This window comes from Melanerpes formicivorus, unplaced genomic scaffold, assembly GCF_026170545.1.
Source record: "Melanerpes formicivorus ecotype bairdi unplaced genomic scaffold, bMelFor1.0.p_v2 SCAF_182, whole genome shotgun sequence".
Classification (NCBI taxonomy): Eukaryota; Metazoa; Chordata; class Aves; order Piciformes; family Picidae; genus Melanerpes; species Melanerpes formicivorus.
Window position 1 is genome coordinate 421,750 of NW_027142534.1, and position 12,831 is coordinate 434,580.

Sequence of the window (12,831 nt, forward strand, 5' to 3'; positions counted from 1 at the left end):
TCCTTTTTCTCTTTTCTTTCACCAACTTATAGGCAGAAATCAACTCCAAATTGGAAGAGCTGAAAGAGAGAGGAAACAAAATCAAGGTACTGCAGCCCCAAGTGGGAGACCTAGAGACAGCAGTAGCAGCAAAAAGGACACATCTCTTTCAGGGGTAAATTGTGAGCTTCCTGCTGGGCTGGGAGATGGTTTTAGCTTCCCTGAAGGTGGGTTAGATTTGGGTCTGACCTCGGTACAGCTGAAATCTGTGTCCCCTACAGATGTTACAAACATGGCTACAACCATGGACAACCATGGACAAGAAGCTCAACAGGAGCTCTCAGTGTGCACTTGCAGCCTGCAAAGCCAATCAGATCCTGGGCTGCATCAGGAGAAGTGTGGCCAGCAGGGCAAGGGAGGTGATCCTCCCCCTCTACTCAGCCCTGGTGAGACCCCACCTGGAGTACTGTGTCCAGTTCTGGAGTCCCTATTACAAGAGGGATGTGGAGGTGCTGGAAGGTGTCCAGAGAAGGGCCACAAGGATGATCAGAGGGCTGGAGCACCTCTCCTATGAGGACAGACTGAAGGAGTTGGGGCTGTTCAGTCTGCAGAAGAGAAGGCTCCGAGGTGACCTAATTGTGGCCTTCCAGTATCTGAAGGGGGCTACAGGAAGGCTGGGGAAGGACTTCTCAGGATCTCAGGTAGTGACAGGACTAGGGGGAATGGAATGAAGCTGGAGGTGGGGAGATTCAGGCTGGATGTGAGGAGGAAGTTCTTCCCCAGGAGAGTGGTGAAACCCTGGAATGGGTTGTGCAGGGAGGTGGTCGAGGCCCCATCCCTGGAGGTGTTGAAGACCAGGCTGGATGAGGCTCTGTCCAGCCTGATCTAGTGTGGGGTATCCCTGCCCATGGCAGGGGGGTTGGAACTAGATGATCCTTGTGGTCCCTTCCAACCCTGAATGATACTGTGATAACCCTCAGTGTCAATTATTCTATGATCACACAGCAGCTCTCTAGGAAAGCAAAGCTCTGGAGAGACTTTTTATCTGATGGCTTGCACAAGCCTGCTGCTGCTCTTTCTGGAGTGAACTTCCCAGCCTTGTGTTTGTGTTGTACTCATATCAGTATAAAGACATTGGCTTTATTATGGCTGTTTTGGGTATGTTCCTTGGAGTTTTATTGGGAGTGTTTTCCCTCAGGGAAGTTCTGATAAGCTACTTGAAGAAGTTCAGCAGCTGAATAAATCCCTCTCAGACAGCAAAGCCATAGCCTTGGATGCCCAAAAAGAAGCTGCTTTTCTCAGAAGTGACAATCTGGAGCTGAAGGAGGGAATGGTAAGTGCTTGTCCAAGTGCCTATACAGCTGAATAGAATGCTTTCCAGGGCCAGAGTAGTGAGGAAGGCCATTGATAAAGGCAAGCTGTGGTAGAGCATTTGGGGAGAGCTAATGACTCCTGCTCCAAGTAAGGATTTTGTCATGGAATTAATAGAAAGCAATAAGTCTTGAAGAGAAACATAAACAGGAGAGAGGCTTCTCTCACAGGAGTGGGTGGTTAGTTATAGGTTTGCCAGTGCAGAGAGAGCACATGAACAGTTGTGCTGGGTTGAGGCAGCCCCCTTCCCCACCCCTGGCAACAATAAACACTCAGACAAATGGATTGCAAAAGTGATGGAAAGTTTAAATAGAAAGCAGTGAACTTTTACAGAAAGCCAAAAGCACAGTGACAAAGAAAGATCCCAAAACAGACCCAGAGAGATCCCATCCCCACCTGAGGGTACACCCAAGACCCCCAGGGCTCCTTTTTCCCCCTCCCACTGCTAGGCTAGTCTCAGCTGGCCAGATCTGAGACTGCCCATCCCCCCGTGGCCTTGGGCCTAGCCAGGCCCAAAGCCAGGAGGCTCTCCCCCAGTTATCGGCTGATGGAGGAGGAAGAGAAGAGAGCGTGCTAGACTCCGCACTGGATCTTATAGTGGTGCAAAGGATTGTGGTATGAAATACTACATAATTTCCTGTGTCCACCCCTCTGGGCTGGACTTCTGGACACAGGAAGTAAACATTGCAGGGGGGTACCCAGCTCAAACTGCAACAACAGTCTTCTGGGAGTTCCTAGGACATCAGATTCCAAACGTAGTTCCACGGGAGTTGGGAACTTGGCGGTGGGACAGAGCTCACTCTGAGCGTTGAAGAGGTCAAGACAGCACAGAAGTAGTTGTAGCCCTCACCTGTGAGCTATGTTTTGTTCCAGGGCTCTGCCAGCAGTGCAGTTTTCAACTGTGGCTTGTTCTGCCATGTTTATGGAAGCTGAAGTTCAGAGTGCCAAGAGGAAATGCAGCAGGTGCAGTACTTACCTGCTTTTGTGTGGTGTGCATTGGAGGTTGTTTTGTTCTCCTGAAGGATGAACTCTCAAATGACTGCAATCCAATGCAAAAGGATGTGCAGTTCTGTCAAAGCCAAACAGAAGCAGGAGAAGCCAGCTACAGAAGAATGCAAGCTGGCTTGCAGAGAGAGCTGCAGGCTCTACCTCAAGACAGCGCAGGGCTGACTTCACGGATGGAGGGCAGAGTTCCCAATGGTGCTGTTTCAGGCACTGCTTTGCTTTGCCTTCTCCTCCCTGCTGGGGGAATGGAATAGTTTAGCTCTTGTTCTCTTCACTGCTTGGAGCTTCTGCCAGTATGAAAAATAATGGAGTTGCTGCTGCTGCTGGCACACAGTAACTGCTGCAGCTTTTTCTTGAGCTATTGGGAGAGCTGCAGTCTGGGGAGTGTTTTGAGTGTCCTGATGTGAAAGTCAAGTTAAGGAAGGCTGTTGGGGAGCACGTGAAACAAACTGGATTCAGACCAGTAGGTTTGGTTTTTAGTTGCTGGCCATTATAAAATGGAATTTCCTAGTGTCACAGTGATCTGGGATCCAGAAAGCACCAGAAATCCTCTGCTTCATTCACAAAAACCCTTTTTACTCTCTCATGCTCTGACTTAAATCTCCAGACCTGCTCTCTCTTGCTGAGCTGGGAAAAAAGGCAGCTGACTTAAAAGGAGCACTAGAAAAAGCACTGAAGGAAAATGCACTTCTGCAAAGCCAAGTGCATGAGCTATCACAACTTCAGTCTCTCCCAAATACTGTTGAGATGCAGCAGAGAGAGGTAAATCTAAGGTTTTCCTTGGTTCTTTTTACTTGACTGGTGGGAGCACACTGCTGAGCCCAGAGAGTGGTGGTGAATGGTGCCACATCCAGCTGGCAGCCAGGCACCAGTGGTGTGCCCCAGGGATCAGTGCTGGGCCCTGTGCTCTTTAGCATCTTTATTGATGGTCTGGATGAGGGCATTGAGTCCATAATCAGTAAATTTGCAGATGACACCAAGCTGGGGGCAGGAGTTGACCTGCTTGAGGGTAGAGAGGCTCTGCAGAGGGACCTGGCCAGGCTGGACAGATGGGCAGAGGCCAAGAGCAGGAGATTGAACACATCCAAGTGCTGGGTTCTGCACATTGGCCACAACAACCCCAGGCAGAGCTACAGGCTGGGGACAGAGTGGCTGAGAACAGCCAGGCAGAGAGGGACCTGGGGGTACTGGTCGATGGTAGGCTGAACATGAGCCTGCAGTGTGCCCAGGCAGCCAAGAGGGCCAATGGCATCCTGGCCTGCATCAGGAAGAGTGTGGCCAGCAGGAGCAGGGAGGTCATTCTGCCCCTGTACTCTGCACTGGTTAGGCCACACCTTGAGTCCTGTGTCCAGTTCTGGGCCCCTCAGTTTAGGAAGGAGGTTGACTTGCTGGAAGGTGTCCAGAGAATGGCAACAAAGTTGGTGAGGGGTTTGGATCACAGCCCTGTGAGGAGAGGCTGAGGGAGCTGGGGTTGCTTAGCCTGGAGAAGAGGAGGCTCAGGGGTGACCTTCTTGCTCTCTACAACTACCTGAAGGGAGGTTGTAGCCAGGCAGAGGTTGGTCTCTTCTCCCAGGCACCCAGCATCAGAACAAGAGGACACAGTCTCAGGCTGTGCCAGGGGAGGTTTAGGCTGGAGTTTAGGAGGAAGTTCTACCCAGAGAGAGTGATTGCCCATTGGGATGTGCTGCCTGGGGAGGTGGTGGAGTCACCATCACTGGAGGTGTTCAGGAGGAGACTGGCTGGGGTGCTTGGTGCCATGGTTTAGTTGATTAGGTGGTGTTGGATGGTAGGTTGGGCTCGATGATCTTGAAGGTCTCTTCCAACCTGGTCTGGTCTGGTCTGGTATTTCTAACTGATTAGTAACTTCTCCTCTACAATTAGTGCTTCAATCTATAGGCTTCTACTTCAGTGTGAAATACATTCAAAGCTGGAAGGTGCTCTTGAGCAACTGAAGCAGAGGAACCTGAATCATGTGTCCAATCAGGTGAGCTGGCTGGGTAATGCAGAGCAGGTGACTGATGACAGCCTGAAAGAGAGAACCTTCAGCCTTGAGGTAAACTTATTGCTCTGCTTACTTTCAGGATGCAGGCAAAGCCTTCAACACTGAGGAGTATAAACCTTCCTGTTCTGGCATCTGTAAAACTGTACCTGGTGGTGGGACTGCAAACAATGGGATCAGCTGGTTTGCTTCTGCACTTCAGCAGCTGTACATCTTGCTTCAAGAATGTTCAACTGAGCTCCTCAGTCCCTGAGCCTGTTCACTTGATGTCATTGCTGTCCAGTCACCCCCATCTAAATACCTGTAGTAATGTGGAAGTGCTTCATCATGTTGGCTTCTACACAATCCTCCCCAGATCCTCCCCTCTGTATCAAAGTATCACAGTATAACTTAGGTTGGAAAGGACCTCGAGGATCATCAAGTCCAACCTATCAACACAGACCCCATGACTAGACCATGGCACCAAGTGCCACGTCCAATCTCCCCTTGAACGCCTCCAGGGTCAATGACTCAACCACCTCCCTGGGCAACCCGTTCCAATGACGAATGACTCGCTCGGTGAAGAACTTCCTCCTCACCTCAAGTCTAAACCTCCCCTGGCGCAGCTTGAGACTGTGTCCCCTTGTTCTGGTGCTGGTTGCCTGGGAGAAGAGGCCAACCCCTTCCCGGCCACAACCACCCCTCAGGTAGTTGTAGAGGACAACGAGGTCACCCCTGAGCCTCCTCTTCTCCAGGCTAAACAATCCCAGCTCCCTCAGCCTCTCCTCACAGGGCTTGTGTTCAAGGCCTCTCCCCAGCCTTGTTGCCCTTCTCTGGACACCTTCAAGTGTCTCAATGTCCTTCTTAAACTGAGGGGCCCAGAACTGGACACAGGACTCAAGGTGTGGCCTAACCAAAGCAGAGTACAGGGGCACAATGACTTCCCTGTTACTCCCTATCCAAAATCAATGGTTTCAAATCTATCAGTTAGCTTCCTTCCCTAGAGCAGGCAGCTTCTGTCAGTCCCCAGGGCTTTGATAATCAGGGGTTCTAAGTACACTCTCACAGGTCAGGACTAGAAGTCTCCTGAAAGCCCAGAGGAACCAGGGTGTATGCATGTGTGCAATACTGTAGAGTGTGTGCCATTGTGCTGCACTCTCTGTAGCTTTGCAGCAGACTTGGGCATCATTTCATCCATGCTAGGAAAGTCCAAGTGTGGCTTCAGTTACCATCAAAAGTAAGGAAGGACCTTGTGGTGGAAGTGGGTTATGTAGTTTTCTCCCTTCACTGTCCTCCTACCTTACACCAGCAGTAGAGAGCTGTTACAAAAGGGTCAGACAAGAGAATCTCTAAGTGACTTGGGAGTTGTTCTATTCATAAGCAGAAGCAAGCAAGCAGCAGGAAAAAGCCAGGGGAGAAAGGGTGCCCTGGGCCCAGAGCCCTCCCCCCACAGGTACCTCCAGTCTCTGCCACACAGCACTTCCCAAATCCTGACTTTGCTTTCTCCAGCTACACCTTCTCCATCTGCATGCTTGTCCTCAAGAGAAGGCAGGGATAGGATCAGGAGTGCTGGCAACTCCTCGGGCTCCTTGAGCACGTCTTCCTTGTGATAGGGGTCGCAGGGGAGGTCTTTCTGCTGTGTCCTTTGCAGAACCACATCTTCTCACACAGGCACAGCTGCAGCACAGGACCTACCTGAGGGAAACATTCTGTGGCTGCTGAGCAAGTTGGCATGAGGTTGCTGTCTGAAGCCAAAACCATCTGGACCCTTACCCTCTGTTCTCAAACCAATCAACTGCCACTCTCCCGCGGATACAGCATTCTGCAACACAAATCACAAACCACTACTGCATTTATAACAGAGCTAGTGAGGGAATGAAGCCTCAGCTGACCCTTCTTAATGCCACTCTCCCCTTCTGGCTCCTGTGCTGTGTAAGATCTTGTCTGCTGCTCCCTGGTGCAGGTTTAGCGTGGCTCTTGTACGTCCCCCTGTACAAGATGCCACACTGCTGTCTGTTCCTACTGTCTGTGCTTCTCTGTGGAGGGAAGCACTAGCCTGGTGAATCCTGCTGCTTTCAACTAAGAATCAAAGATGGGAGGCAGTGTGCCTAGGCAGTCACTTTGGAACCCATAACCTAGTTTGCTGGGATGCTGGAGTGGCCGTTGCTGAGTGTCAGCCAGTCTGTACCTTCTCAGCCTGCTCACTGCTTGATTGTGTCTCTCATTGTCTGGCAGAGCGCTAGGAACACTTCCCTGATCCTGGGCTTGCAACAAAGGACCAAGCAGATAACCTGGGAACCCAGCTGGCAAGCTTGTGGAGAGCCAACCATTTAGTTTCATGCCTGATCCCTGGCTCTTGATGCACCCAGGCAATCTAATCAGGAAAATCTGATCATGGAAGAGATGTTCTGGGCACAGAAGAGATTCTCTGCTTTTGTGCCTGACTTAGGGTTTGAGTTTTCTTCCTGGGGCAAGTCAGAGCTCAAGTCTTAGTCCTATTAAGTCTTGTTGTAAAGCCATCCCTGCTGTAGGGGGCAGAGCCTCATCAGCAAGAGAGCTCTAGGAGAGGAACACTGCAGCTCTGGGAAGCTGTTTCAAGAGCTGAGTGTGATGCAGAGAAGCTTCAAGGAGAGTTCAAGAAAGGCTTTTGCAAGGCATCAAGTGCTGGGCTCCTAAATCAAAGGTGAGGCTAAGGTTTTCATTTGGATTGTATTCTGGAGGCCTATAAATGTCTCTGCCCTGAATGGAAATGAAACACATCCAGGGCTGTGCAAAGATTCTTAATTAGCACTTAGTGATTTCCTACTGCACTGACTGCAAGATGGTCAAGTACTTGAAAGTTATCTTTCTCAAGGTTTCTTTTGTGTTCAAACTTGGAAACTGCTTTGTAAGAACCCCAAAACTTTCTAAGCATCCCTGTGAGGCTTTGGCTTGATTTGCATTCCTCCCCAGACTGAACTTGAAGATAGGCTCCAAGCTGCTCTGTAGCTTTGCTGGGAGACCTTGGCAGCAGGATAATCCCTGCTGAGGTTTGCAGTCCCAAGGCTGTCTGCTCTCTTCAGGACACCTTCCCTGAAACTCTTTCAGCTGCTCTTGCAATCCAGTTGTGGTTTACATTGTTGTGCTTTTGCTCCTCTCAAGGTGGCTCAACCTTCATTTCTCTTCTGGGTTTGGGGGTTTGTACTTTGGGGTTTTTTTCCTGCTTCCTTCTTGCCCCCTCTGGAAGGTAGGAAGGGTCTGTGAGGGGTTAAGTGCTTCGTGAGGTTTCATGTGTCTGAAATGTGTGCAGCATCTTCCCAACAGTCTATGGAAGGGAATCCTCTGCTTCCAGGGCTGTTAGGAACAGTGTTTCTGGACAAGAGCATCCTGGCAGTTCCTGCTCTGCTCATGCTATTATTCTTTCTCCTGGGACTGCTCTGGAGTATGAAAAGCTCCTCAGCCTTCCTCCTTCAGTGCTGTGACTCAGTTGGGTCCTGGTTTAAAGCCCTTTTCCTGCAGAGTCTGTTGCCACTCTTGACTTCCTCAGGACTCCACACTGGTGACAGCACCTTAGAGGAATCTCCTGGCAGGCACAGGCTATGGAGAGAAGCTTTCACCACACACAGATGCTCTGTTGGCATAGCCTGGCAAGTGAAGCTTTCTCTCACCTGGATGTGTGTTTCCTCTCCAATGGCTTTGCTCCCTTGCCTCAAAGAACACCTTCCAGCAAAATCTTCTCCTCTTTCCTACTGACCTGCTCTACAGCTGCCTGAAAGGAAGTTGTAGTGAGGGGGGTGTGGGGGGGGGGTGGTTTCTTCTTTGATATGTAGTGATAGAACAAGAGGCAATGGCCTCAGACTGTGCCAGGGGAGGTTTAGGCTGGAGGTCAGGACAAATGTCATTACAGAAAGAGCAGCCAGGCCCTGGAACAGGCTGCCCAGGGAGGTGGAGTTAGCATCCCTGGAGGCATTCAGAACTTTGTAGGCAGAGCACTTAAGGCTATGGTGTAGTGGGCATGGTGCTGTTGGTTTGGCAGCTGGACTTGATCTTAGAGTCTTTTCCACCCTTAATGATTGTATGGCCTTTCAGCAGAGACTCCAATGCCCTTTGTTCCTGCAGGGCTCATGTTGATGTGAGTTAATGCAGGAGCACTGCTAAATTGTCATGTAGCACCTTTGGGTGCCCCTTCCTGCCTCCCTTGGAAACTGACCTTGTCTCTTGGGAGGGATGCCACTTCTGATAGCAGGGATGGTCAGGTGGGCCACAGAAACGAGGCTCTGAAACGAGACAGTTCAAGACACTTCTTGTTTCTTCAGTGACCTCATTGCTAGCTGAGTCAAAAATCATTTACAGCTTCTCTCTATTACTTATTTTCCCTCTCTCAGCTTTCTCTAGAGCTGGGTGCCAGGATTGCCAACTGTTGTAAAAATGCCAATGGTGAATCAAAACAGGGAAAAGAGAGAACTGAGAAGTTGCTGCAGGAATTGAAGCCTCTCAAAGCTCAGCTGGCCCCTGGTGGCTCTGCCAGTCTTGCCTGAGCAGAAGCAAACTGCAGGCTTCCCAACCAAGATCTGTGTCTAGGGAGAACTCCTGTGGTGCTGGTTTGCAGAGGAGAATGCTTTGTGGGGGCAGAATAGAGATGGCAACTGTAAATCTCTGCCCCAGTGCCTTGGGCCAGGTTGTACTGCAGCTTTGGGGCTGCTTAGTTTTCATTGGTGAGGTGCAAAGGTTCAGCTCTTGCCTGGAACAGGATTGTGTTAATTGCCTGTCCCTGTACACAGACAGCTGGCAGAGAGCCACTGCAAACCTGATCATTTGGGGTCGAGGCACTGGGTTGAAGTGTGATAGTCTTGAGCCTTCCTGTATGGTATTGACTGTCCAACTGCAGCAGAATTGTCTCTAAGCCTAGAAACTGAGGACTCTCTGTCCTGTGCTGTTTGTGTCAGCTACCTTCGCTCTTTCATTCAGCCTTGAATCACCAAAGCACTGAGAAGTGGCACAGAGGAGCAAGGCAGGCAGTGAGAGTTTCTGTGGAGCCTCTAGCCTTGGCTTGTGTTGTGTGACTCGAGGTGGCTCTGTGCTGCTAAGGCTGAGGCCGTGTGCTGGTGCTGTTGTCCCTTAGCAGGGCTACTTACAACTGGGTGGTGTATATCTCAACAGGCTGTGGAAGTCAACATTCAGGAGCTGGAAAATGAAATAAATGAAGCAGCAAAAGATGTTGAAAGGAAAGATGAGAGGATGAAACAAGAGTGTCAGTGAGTGAGCTCACCCAGCTGCCAGCCAGACTGCATGAGAGAGAGAAGCAGCTCAGAACTACCCCACCAGGGACTCAGAGGCTTCAGGTATGAGCAAGATCTTCACTCCTCCTCACTCTCCTCTGATTTCAGAGAGAACCTAGCTCTCTGCAAATGGACTGTTCTGTGTGGTATGCTTAGAGTAAAGCTCTGTTGCCTGCTTTATCTGCAGTCTCCAATGTGACTAATGTAGCCTTCCAATACCAAGTGGAGCCCCTGGGTTCTGGGATCAGGAGCCATACTGAGCACTTGTGCACCAGGCATTCCTGAGACTGTCTAGACAGCAAGGTCAGTTTGGTGACTGCAGCATGAGCTGGTTTTGCTGTGTGATGCATTTGCAGACTAGTGCAAAAGACAGCTTTGCCTATAAACAAGTCCATAACCCTTGGTCAGGTATGAGTGCCTGTGATACAGCAGCACCAGGATACAACTCCCAGCACAGTGTGCTTGGCAGCATGGCCATTCCTCCTGAAAAACAGCTTCCTGTTCCCAGCCTTGCTCTGCAGAGCTGCCTGTGAAGACCGAGGAAGTGACTCTTGAACTCGTTGCCTTCCTTCCAGCAATGCTTTTTGTTCTCAGGCAGCAATAGATCAAGGCTCTGAGTTGTCCAGAGGAGAAATGGATGCTCTGGACACACAGCTGCTAAACTGTGATAGGGCAAGAATGAGAACATTGAATGCTCTTGAGAAGATGTGAGTTAAATGTTGGAGTCGTTTCAGCTCTCAGCTGCTGCAGTTCCAGCTTCTCCTTTCCCTTCCCCCCCAGCAGGTGAGCATTCAGCTGTAGGTGTCGTAGGATTGTCGTCGATTCCAGGCAGCCAAGAACCTTAACACAGCTCAAGCTGGTTCCTTCCTGGCCTGAACTCCTTCCCTATGCACCCACCAAAGGTTCTCAGCCATCAGGAACCCTTCTGCCAACAGAGGAGGGGGAAGCACTTCCTTTCTTGGAGAGGAGGGGCACAGTGTAATTGGAGTTCAGCTCCTGGGTTTCTGCCTGGGACCTGCACTCCAACTGTCCCAAGGCTGATGTGTATAACTTGGGGGTGCTTTGTGTTTGGGAGCTCAGTTAGAAGTCCAACTCAGGCTTTTGCCCCTGCACTAACTGTTCAGCTGAGGACTTATTCTCCCCCTGCCCCAGCTGATTCTAAAGCTGTTGCAGCACAGCAAAAGCCACAGATGGGAAAGCTCCAAGAGGATCTTGGAAGGACTACAGCAAGAGCAAGATGCTGCTGGGAGAGTCAAAATCACCAGCAGGGATTCCTTCATTTTAAAGGACTTGCAGCCTCTTACCCCAAGGTGGGGACTGGGGGCCTTGGAGCTGGAGTTTGCAAGGGTTGCTGCACACACTGCAATAGAATCACAGCACTGCCTGTAGTTCTGTTTCTGCAGCTGTGTTTGCACTTGTGCTGAGACAAGCTGCACTACCTCACGCTGCCTTTCTGCCCTTGCTTGACTTTACATGCTTCTGATTGCAGTCCTGATGCTCCTAGCACTCTCTCCATTCTGAATGGGCCAAGGGGGAATCTCCAGTTGCCTCTCTTCCTGGCACTGAGCACTGGGAAGTGTCTGAGTGTAAGAGAGCTGCTGGAGTGGTGCTTGAAATATTCACTGCCTTGGTTTGGGCACTCCCCAGATAACACACTCCTGGATCTCAAACTGTTTGCTGGTGCTGCTGGAGAAAGAAAGCCCTCAGCAGTCCCAATGGCCACTAGCTGTGGTGGTGGCAGTGGCACTGTGCAGAGCACACACAGGCTTGCTCTCAAATCTGAGCAAGCTGAGCTCCAAAGAGAGAATCTGCAGCTGAGGAACCAAACTGATGATCTGCCCTGGTGAGCACAAAGCTGCTGAGCAAGATGTCAAACCCTTTGCTGCTGCTGTTTCTTTCTGGGGTAGCCATAGAAGTGATTTATTTGTAGGGGTTTGGAAGTCATTTTAGACTTCTGGAGCTGCTTTTGTCTCCACCCAGAAGTTATTCACTTCTGCTTTCATGGTGCTGAGCTCCAAGCTGCTTCCCTAGGAGTCTGGGGAATGCTTGCAGACATTTGTGTTGGAGCTGCCTCCATCTGCAGCAGTCAGTGCTGCCTGGCTGCTGTTAGTCACTCAGGAGAAGATCATTACTAGAGAGCTGATGCTCTGAAGTGTTTGGCTCTTGACCTGTGGCTGGGTTGAGCACAGACTTCTGGCAAAACTACTCAAACCTAACTCCTGGTTAACTTTTCTGAGCCTCTTTGAGGAGGTAGCCTTCAGTTGGTGTTGACTGTGCCAAGCTGCCTGGCTCCAGCTGCAGTAAGGGCTGGGTTTAACTTCCTCAGCCTTGCTCAGGCTCTCTTGCCTGGCCTGGGGGCTGCTGGGAAGTCTCAGTCACCGACACTGTCACATGAGTGCTGCTGTTCCCATTCCATGTCACCTGGAGGAACTGTGAGCAGTCATATTTGAGTGGAACAGCTCTCAAGACAGACTTCCAGAGAGCATATCCCATCCTGCTGTTTCTCCTGAGGCTAAGGGAGTGGTAGAGGTCCCCTCAGCACAGCTTGCCTCTGAGAAGCTTTACCATTCAGAACACTAATCAAGAGTCAGTTGCTGTGCTCTTGGGGCCTGGCTGGCTGGGACAGTTTAAATGTTACTCTCCAGTTCCTCTCTTCTGGACAGGTCCAGTTCCCAGGAGCAGAGCCTCTGGAAGAACATCTTCAGCGCTGGTTTGGAGCTCCAGAGCAGGATAAAGGCCTTGATGGGACCACTCAAGAAAGGGCTCTGTTCTAAGCAGCCTTTGCAGGAGGGACAGAGGGAATCTGCCTTGCACATAAAATAACTGCTTCAGGTCAAACCCCATCAGCCTCTTTGAAGAGGTGAGAAGAGCTCTGGTAGCATGCAGATTCAAGCCCTGTGAGGAGAGGCTGAGGGAGCTGGGGTTGCTTAGCCTGGAGGAGAGGAGACTCAGGGGAGACCTTCTTGCTCTCTACAACTCCCTGAAGGGAGGTTGTTGCCAGGTGGGGGTTGGTCTCTTCTCCCAGGCAGCCAGCACCAGAACAAAAGGGCACAGTCTCAAGCTGTGCCAGGGGAGGTTTAGGCTGGAGGTGAGGAAGAAGTTCTACACAGAGAGAGTTGTTGCCCATTGGGATGGGCTGCCTGGGGAGGTGGTGGAGTCACCACCACTGGAGGTGCTTAGGAAGAGCCTGGATGAGGCCCTTGGTGCCATGGTTGAGTTGCTCAGATGGTGCTGGGTGAG

General features: G+C 50.8%; 1 long non-coding RNA gene across 1 annotated transcript; it reads left to right on the forward strand.

Annotated features, from left to right (window-relative positions):
• Positions 1-2,982: 2,982 nt before the first annotated feature.
• Positions 2,983-12,529, forward strand: LOC137457550 (uncharacterized). The gene is made up of 3 exons (XR_010991312.1): positions 2,983-3,117; positions 9,473-9,654; positions 12,255-12,529. It is a non-coding gene; the product is annotated as an uncharacterized lncRNA (long non-coding RNA).
• Positions 12,530-12,831: the final 302 nt, after the last annotated feature.